The sequence below is a fragment of the Haemaphysalis longicornis genome, unplaced genomic scaffold, assembly GCF_048455015.1.
Source record: "Haemaphysalis longicornis isolate Haplotype H1 unplaced genomic scaffold, Haemaphysalis longicornis Haplotype H1 scaffold_5, whole genome shotgun sequence".
Lineage (NCBI taxonomy): Eukaryota > Metazoa > Arthropoda > Arachnida > Ixodida > Ixodidae > Haemaphysalis > Haemaphysalis longicornis.
In genome coordinates this window covers 42,577,423-42,586,262 of record NW_027526385.1, presented here as the reverse complement: position 1 = coordinate 42,586,262, position 8,840 = coordinate 42,577,423, and positions in this window count along the sequence as shown.

Genomic DNA, 8,840 nt, shown 5'->3' with positions numbered 1-8,840 from the left:
GCGTGCCCCCACCGAGCTCCCCGGTGGGGGCGCCGCCCCCACCGGGGAAGTTCGTGTGGAACTCTCTCCGTCCGACCAGCCGGGGCCATCCTATTGATAGTTGGTGAAACCTGTAATGACCTCGCAGCTAGTGTAACTATACCGACCAGTACGCACCCGCTCTTTGCACGCTCTAAAGCGGTAACAACCCGTGACAACTGACATTTCGCCGGCGTTACAAGAGAAACATCGACGTCTCTCAGGCCCCTTCGACGCAGTCGCACAGGAAAACGCGTCTTTCAATATTCCCATACAAATTATCGGCCTTTCTGCTGGCAAGACCGCAAAGGTGCAGCTCTCCGCCCGTTGTGCGCTTAATTAAATTTGCGACATCTTGGTTTTCCCAGAAAAACTATGAAAGCGTGAACGTCTTCCACACAACCCTGGCTGGGTGCATAAGCGGTCCCAGAGACTGTTTTTTTTTTCTTTTTTTTTTTGGGGGGGGGGGGGGGTGAATTTTGATACCGAAAAGACAGTAAAAAAGCACTAAAGAAGAAATAAGAGGGCACTCGTCGTTATTATTCGATGCTCTGCAGCATGCAGGTGTAGCGGTCCCCTTTTCCGAAATCAGTTAGGGGCGAAGAGGCTTTATTGCACCTCTGAGGATCTTTGACTTGTTCCCAAGCCTGCGCTCCGCGCATAAACGTCACGTCAAAGGTCGCACCCCCACTACAAATCAGTGGGGTGTGCACTTTTCAACCTAATCCCATCTCCCCCGTTTCAGTCCAACCCTGCCAATCGACTCGTGCCCTTTCCCCCCCTTTTAACCTCCCCGCTTTCGAAACGACTGTGCACGCTGCCCCCTTTCCTCTTCTCCCGTGAACGCGGGCGGGGAGAACAGGGAAGGGGATAGACGGGGGGCCCTTGCCCCGCCGTGATGAATGGCGATGCGTTGAAAAGAAGAAGCAGAAGAAGAAAGTTGCTGTTGGAGGTTAGGGGAGGTAGAGATAGTGATCTGCAACTGTCGGGCGAGGCAGAACAAGAGAGAGAGAGAGAGAAAATAGCGGGAAGTTGCGAGGGCTGGTAAACGAGGGAGATAGACTGTAGAAGGGGACCTGGCTAAAATATAAGAGTGGTAAACAGGCTGGTTCACGGGTCTGTGTGAGGGGGTATTGTTATCGCCCTGTTCAATTTTCACAGCCTGCCTCGGCTCCCGTAAAGGGCCCCGCCAAGGTGTTCCACTGCTATCCATGACGTCGATGCTCGGGTACCCTTTCCGGCTGAGTCAATCTCTTCCTGGAAGCATTAGTGACGAGAATTGATTTTAGAGTGTGTAACGTCCATGGATTCGTGTTTAAAAAAATAAACAATATATTAAAGTCACCAAGTAATTATAAATTAACTGTATGTGCTGTTAACCTCACAGCACTGAACAAAATTAATTGCAGAACTCTATCGAAATCATAACGTAACTCCCAGAAACGTAACGCTCATTGCAGCTACTTTTTGAACCACAGTTCGGAATATCAGACTTTTGCCGACGTAATTACATCCGCTTCTGCCATTTGAATTTTCATAATAAAACATTACGATGATAGCAACCATTGCTTTAAAATATATGTAGAAATCCAGAGAAATGTGTATCATTCTTAAGCCGCTTTTCCAGAGTGAGTTTTTGAGTCGAATACGGCAGCGAGTAGCAAAAAACGTTGTATTATTTTATTCTTTTAAAGTTTCTTTCGTTTCTTTTCGCCAATGATGTAAATATATACGATCATAGTGATGAAGGGCCTTTACTTCGCTAATGGTGTTTTCTTTTTCGGATGATGCAAGGCGCACTGCAGCGTTGGTGCGTTTACGTTATTTTTTATTCGTACTATATTTCCACCTTTAATTTGCGGATTGTTTTGTTTGTTGTTTGCTTTTAGGGGGAAATGTATAGGATCCATATATTTTTGTTTTGTCAGATCATTTTTGTTAAAATTGTATTTTTTCTATTTTATTTTTGTAATATTTAAAACTTATGTCCGACCAATTATCTCCATTTAGGCCATTATAACTAGCCACTCAAGGTAAAACTTCCACCAAATCTGCATTTTTGTGGAAATGCAGGGCGTTACCCGGTTCGCAATCTCGTCATTTTTATTTCGTATTTTGAGTGTTGTTCAGAAGACTTTTCTTCTCTATTCTTCGGTTTTGTAGGGTATAATATGCATATTTTTAACTTGGTCAGATCATTTTCGTTAAAATGTTAGGTTTCCTGATTTAATAATAATCTACGCTGATTGCAACACGAACAGGCTTCATTTTAAATACGGCGTGAATATGAACGGTACCAACGGAGTCAAAATTGTACTGAGAGTCGCAAACTGTCATTGGCCAAATACACCGTCCTTTTGTCCTCGTTATGGATATGCATATTAAAGTTAGCTGTTCTGACTTCCACACTTCAGTTCTTTCCCCAGAGTGTACGTAGTCGTTCTGCAGTCAGTCCGTATTTATTTATTTATTTATTTATTTATTTATTTATTTATTTATTTATTTATTTATTTATTAGGATTACTACATTCGTCCAAAGGGAATTTTTGTAGGAGATACATAGAAAAATGTGTACAGTACGAAAATGGACTGATCAATCTCACACTAAGGCAAAAATTATACGCATAAAAATATACAGGGACATTTATTAAAAGATTTCAACTAAGAGAGTTGCTCAACAGGAAAGAAGAGCAAAGACAAAGGGGAAAATTAAAAAAAAAATAAAGGAAAAACGCGAAACAAGAAAAAGACGGACATCATATGACACTAATCAAAGGGGTACCTAGCAAAAATTCCAATAGAAATCTGTATTGGTCCAATAGAAATAATGTATTGGTCCTATAGGTCAGGCTATTGGTTCTATTTGAGTATCTATAGGACCAATACAAAATCTATTGGTCCGATAGAGTGACATGTATTGGTCCAATAGACCAATTCGTATTGGATCTATTGGGATAGTGGGACCAATAGCTATTGGTTGTATCAGCCTAATAGACCAATAGGGGATATCTATTGGTCAAATACATTGTCCAGTGCTATTGGTTTACAGGCACTAAAAGTAGAGCTGTTAGTTTTTTTTAGGCGGTGTGCTGCTAAGCCCAAGGACGGGGGTGCGATCCCGGCCGCAGCGGTTGTTTTCCAGATCAAGGCGAAAGGTAAAACCGCCCGTGTGTCGATCTCGCGCTGCGGCGCTCGGTACACACCACCGGTGGTCAAAATTAATCTGCAGCCCTGCAAGCGATGTTTCTGCCAGAAGACAGTCCATTCACGTTAGCTGCAAGCATTTTGCATTTAGCACGCCTCAAAAATAATGTCCCTGTAGCGCTAAAAAATTTCCTGGTGCAGACGCCGGCGCATGGTGTTTGCCCGCAATGCTTAATTTCGACAAGCAAAAAACACCGCGCGTGTGATTCTGTGCCTACAGTAGTTACAGATTTTTTCGCGAGCGTCAGCGCTCGCATTCATAACCATCGCCTCTAATTTTTCCAATCTCGCTGTCGCATACTGTCGCTGTGCCGCGGAGCGGCCATATTTGTTTTGGGTGCCGATTCAACGGCCGATTCTTATGATAAGTGTCGTACTTCATATATGTTTGCAGAAAGTAAAACCTACAAAATCAAAATTAACACCAAAATAGTTAACCCCACATTATAAAATTTCGTAATAATTTTAAGGTGAAACACATTAATTAAAAACTGCTAAATAATGCTCCTCTGACAATATGAATCTGGCGGAGGTTTCGTATGCAAGACAAAGCAAAATGGCTTCTTCCATGACCGGCGCTTCGGCACGATCCCCGGCGCGGGCGTTCATCTCAGCGGCCAGCCACCTTGTTTGTGAATTTTAGTGCCACACATTGTATTTGTTAGTTTTAAAGTTACGAGGACATCATCTGTGGTGCACTAGAACGTAAAGACACCGTCGACATGGCTCGTATTCAAGGATTATTGTCTTCACGCATGCACGACAAGGTGACGAACGTGCCGGCATTACGCATCTCGGATTTTTGCATTTGAAGGTATGTATACATTTCTTTTCACCGTGAAGCTGTAGAAGCCTTTTATTTCCTGATAAATTTTCTAATTAAAAATAGCAGAGCAAGTCGACAAGCGCCGCTTTCATTTTTGGAAAAGCCACTATCGATGCAACCACGTGTGAACTGAGTACAAATGCATGTAGGACTTTGTGTTCTGATTAACGAAATGAAGTGCCGCGGGTAATGTTTCATCCAGATGGAATCGAAACGGAATGTCTAACTTTAGAAGCGTTGCGACCACATTCGCGTATTCACGCACCGTAGTTCGTTGGGGTTGAGCGGCGTGCTGCCGTAGGGTGGTATGTTTCGCCTGGACGAAATGCTAGACACACTTATAAAAAAATGTGCAGTTATTGCAGAAGTTCCTAATTATTGCCATACTGTTTTTGCAGGTCTTGCAGCTCTGACTCGAGGAATAAATGCACCGGAAATTCGACAGTCTGTTGGGCAATAAAGCTGCAGCGCATTGAACCAGCACTTACGGCTTTGTAGTATTTGAAGAGTAGTGCGACCACGTTGTGTTTAGAAACTTGCTGAAGCAAGCGTAGCATGGCCAAATGAATGCAGTGAACTAAAAACCTCGGCATGCATTTGACCATATTTCAATTGGTGCTCCAGTGGGCCCATGATACCAATACACCTGTAGGACTAGACCAATACACCTATAGGACTAGACCAATACACCTATAGGACTAGACCAATACACCAATAGGTACCAATACACCTATAGACTGATACACCAATAGCTATTGGTGTCAATAACCCAATAGGCTATTGGTTTTGTCTATTGGTAATTTTTGCTAGGGGGATATATTGTAGCAAACAACGTTGTAATACATAAAACGCAGCATATATAACTTCAGTTGTCATGAATTTTTTCCGGTTTTTATTTGCGTATGTATATTTTGTTACTGCTTCACAATGCTGCTTAATGCAAAGTTTTTATCACGTACGTGATAAAAACTTTGCATTAAGCAGCATTGTGAAGCAGTAACAAAATATACATACGCAAATAAAAACCGGAAAAAATTCATGACAACTGAAGTTATATATGCTGCGTTTTATGTATTACAACGTTGTTTGCTACAATATATCCCGTCACTTAAAGTAATGAACTGGCGATTTTTTTGGATTATTTTTTTAAAGAAGAGAGATAGCGAGAAGAAAGGCACAACTTCAAAGAAAAAAGGCAGTGAATGAAAATTATTCTGCACACAGAAACAGAATGCAGTTTTACGCGCCCTAAGCCTGCTTTCTTTTGGCTCTTTCTTTATTTCGTTTTCTGTTTTTCTCGGGAAAACAGGGGGCCAACTCCACTCACTAAATCTAAACTCCGAAACTAAAACTCGCAAACTAAAAAAAAAAAAAGAGACGTCGCGGTAGCCCTCTTTCCTCTTGACAGGAAGCCCTCCGTCCGCCCGCAAGGCCGTGCCCACGCAAGAGCTTCTTCCCCCTCCCCCCCCCCCCCCCCCCGCAGGGAGAGGGGCGAGCAGTTTCCACGGTGCTTGTGGCACGGGTAGAGTTGCATGCAGGGGAACGGAGAGGGGGAACAATAGCGGGAATTTACCTAATATGTTTTCTGGTTGAAATAACATCCAATCAGAGTTGTATTTTTGGAATGCCTGTGAAACGAGTAATCTTAGCGCTACTAACACGGTGACCTGACCAGCTGTAATATTGATTAGTTAAGCCCACTAATTGGGGTTATGGAAATCGGAAAAGGTTTAGGTTGCATTATTACTGGTGGACCAAAAAAACGCGTGGCATCACTGTCCGAAAACGTTCGTATCCCACACAGAAAAAAGCGTTTCTTGCGCCCATACCACCAAGAGATACGAAAACAAAGGGCCGACTAAAAAAAAAAAAAAGAAAAGATTCCGCCGTGTCAAATCAGGGACTTAAACAAAACGATTAAATTGTGGAGAAATAGTCGCATCAGCATACTTAATAGTTCCTGGTTGGCTGTATAACATTACAGAATAGCAGAAATGTCGGTTTTAGCTGAAGCAATAAACAGAAGCAACGCATTGACTTATTATAATAGCGAAAATAGAGATAGCTGGTGGAAAAAGATTACAAAAAATAAAAGGCAGCAAAATATATAAAAGTGAACTTACGAGATCAAAATTAGGCACCTTATATATCCCCCCCCCCCCCCAGATAAAGACACAATAAAAAAAATCCTATAAAAGAACTACCGGTATACGAAAAGAAAAATACAAAAACGGACCAAGCACTTAACATCCTGCGGTTGTGCGAAATGTGTGATTGGCTGAGTTAAAGGAGCCATGAAGAGAAAACACAAGTTTGGTTCATTCAAAAGATTGTGTCGTTAGAATCATACTGACACCACTTTTAACGTAAACTTCGCTCAAATAAGCTACATAATTAGGAAAAACGGGAATGGTCATGCGACCCACCAGCTCATTTCCCGCAACAGAACCTGTGATGTCACATGGGCTAAGCTCTGCGATTGGCGGAGGCTGGCAGAAGCAGACGCAAATTAGGTAGAGCTTACAAACTAGACGAACGAGCGATTTGCGCTTAAATTTAGGGCACATTCTTTACAAAGCAATAAGAATGATGGGACAAACAGTGGAAGTTACGAAAGCACATGTAAACATAGAAGTACTGATGCGTTCTGCTGTTCGTACTGCGCACAGCATGCTTTGGTTTAGCTGCACAGCACTACGGGGCTTGGGGTTGTCTCAGACGACACTGGCCGATTGACGCAAGCAACGGTGTCTTACGTGACCCCATTTGTCGAGCGAGCACTGTTTCAGGGAACGAATATTTTCTCCCAGAACAAAAACAAGCCAGGTTTAAATGCGGGCAAAAACAAACCAAACGCTTGCCACGGTATGGTGGCGCCATCTAGGTTACGGAACGTAAAGAAACGCGGGAACAAACCAACACCGCTGTACAGGGTGGAGACAACCTTTGAACGGTCCCGTGCCGCCGCAATTGGGCCAACGGGCTCAACGCGTTATTCTTTTCGTTTCCCACGAGACCTAGCAACGCGAAACAGACAATATGATTCAAACTTCTTCAGTAAACCGCGTTGCGGCGATAATTTTAGCGCGGTTTTGACACAATGACTTGCTTCGGCGGCGAGCGAGCAACCGAACATGGCGGCGCCAGCGTTACGTGTCTCTACCCTGTACGGCGGATGCGTGAATGAAGGTACTCTAGGCTGCAGAGCGGTCGGTTCCCGTGATGTCACTTGGGACCACGAAAACGCACGATTGAGCGGGAAAATCAAAATTTTAACCTAAATTGTTTAATTTCTCAGTGAATAAAGCACCGTTTGTATCCGGACAAGCGCTGGGGGCACTATAAAACACGAAATCTTTCGAATAAAACCAACTTGCATTTTCTCTTCATGGCTCCTTTAACACACTTAATCGTTATATTTAACTTAAACGGAAATAATGGGTCGAACAAAATAATACGGGAAAATAAAAAATATATATATAACAGTATACTTGCGAAATATACCACATTTTTACCCCTAAACAAAGACTTAGAACAAAGAAAATCCCCTCAAAACAACGACAGAAACAGGAATAGAAAATCGTGAAAACTTACCGTAGAGTGCCGTGCATTTGCCCGAAAATGCGGAATCGGCGGACGTAACACATTTAATTGTTATAATAGCGTAGATAGCGATAATTAATCGCAGAGAATGTGAAAAGGAATGCATACAAAAACGTAAAAATCCTGAAATATGTACGAAGGGTACCAATGAAATAAAAAAACTTTTACCTTATATACCGCCATCAGGAAGCGACGACAAAATTAAAACAAGTCTTTTTTATCTTATAAGCCGCCCTCACGAACCGACGACAAGAATTAAACAATTCTTACAGGATGACGAAAACACGAATAAAAAATTATGAAAAGCACCATCGCCCAAAAGGCATTGTTGTAGTAGATGCATAAAGGAATGTGCACAGTCCAAAAATGTACTCACCAATCTCACGCTAAGGCAACAAATATACAAGCATAAAAATATACAGAGACATTTATTAAAAGATCGCAGCCAAGAGTGTTGCTCTACACTAAAGGACCGCCGAAGAGAAAGGAAAGAAATAAAAAAAAAGGAAAGAAGTTTGGAATAGGCGAAGGAAGAGAAAAAACGGGCATCGTATAAAACCAATCAAACGGGTAATAACAATATTGCAATAAGCAGAACTGGGCAGCAGTAATAAAATATACAAATAACAAATAAAAGACCGGAACAAATTCACCGCAATTGAAGTAATGCTGCGTTCTACGTGTTACAACGTTATCTGCTACAATATCCGGTCACTAGAAGTTCTGCCTTGGCGAGATTTACAGACTTATTTTTTAAAGAACAAAGATAGAGAGATGAAAGACCAAATTCAAGGAGAAAGGCAGTAAATACCAATTAATCCGCACACAGGAACAGAATGCAGTTTACGCGCTCTGACTCCGCGTTCTTTTACCTCTCCCCTTCCCCCGTGTGCGGTTTTGCTCGGCAAAAAAGAGGGGCTGCTCCGCTCACTTGAACTAGACTCTCAAACAACAACTAAAACTCATAAACTAAAAAAAAAAATACGTCGTGGTAGCCCTCCTTTCCCTTGACCGTAAGCCCTCCGCATCCAAACAAGTTCACAAAAGCCGCGCCCACCCGAGGGGCCCGCGCGGGGAGAGGGGCCAACAGTTTTAAGGGTGGTTCTGGCACGGGTGAAGTCGCATGCAGGGGAAAGGAAAGGGGGGATTTCCCCGCGTGGCAAGTGACATGCGGGGGAATCGGCACTGT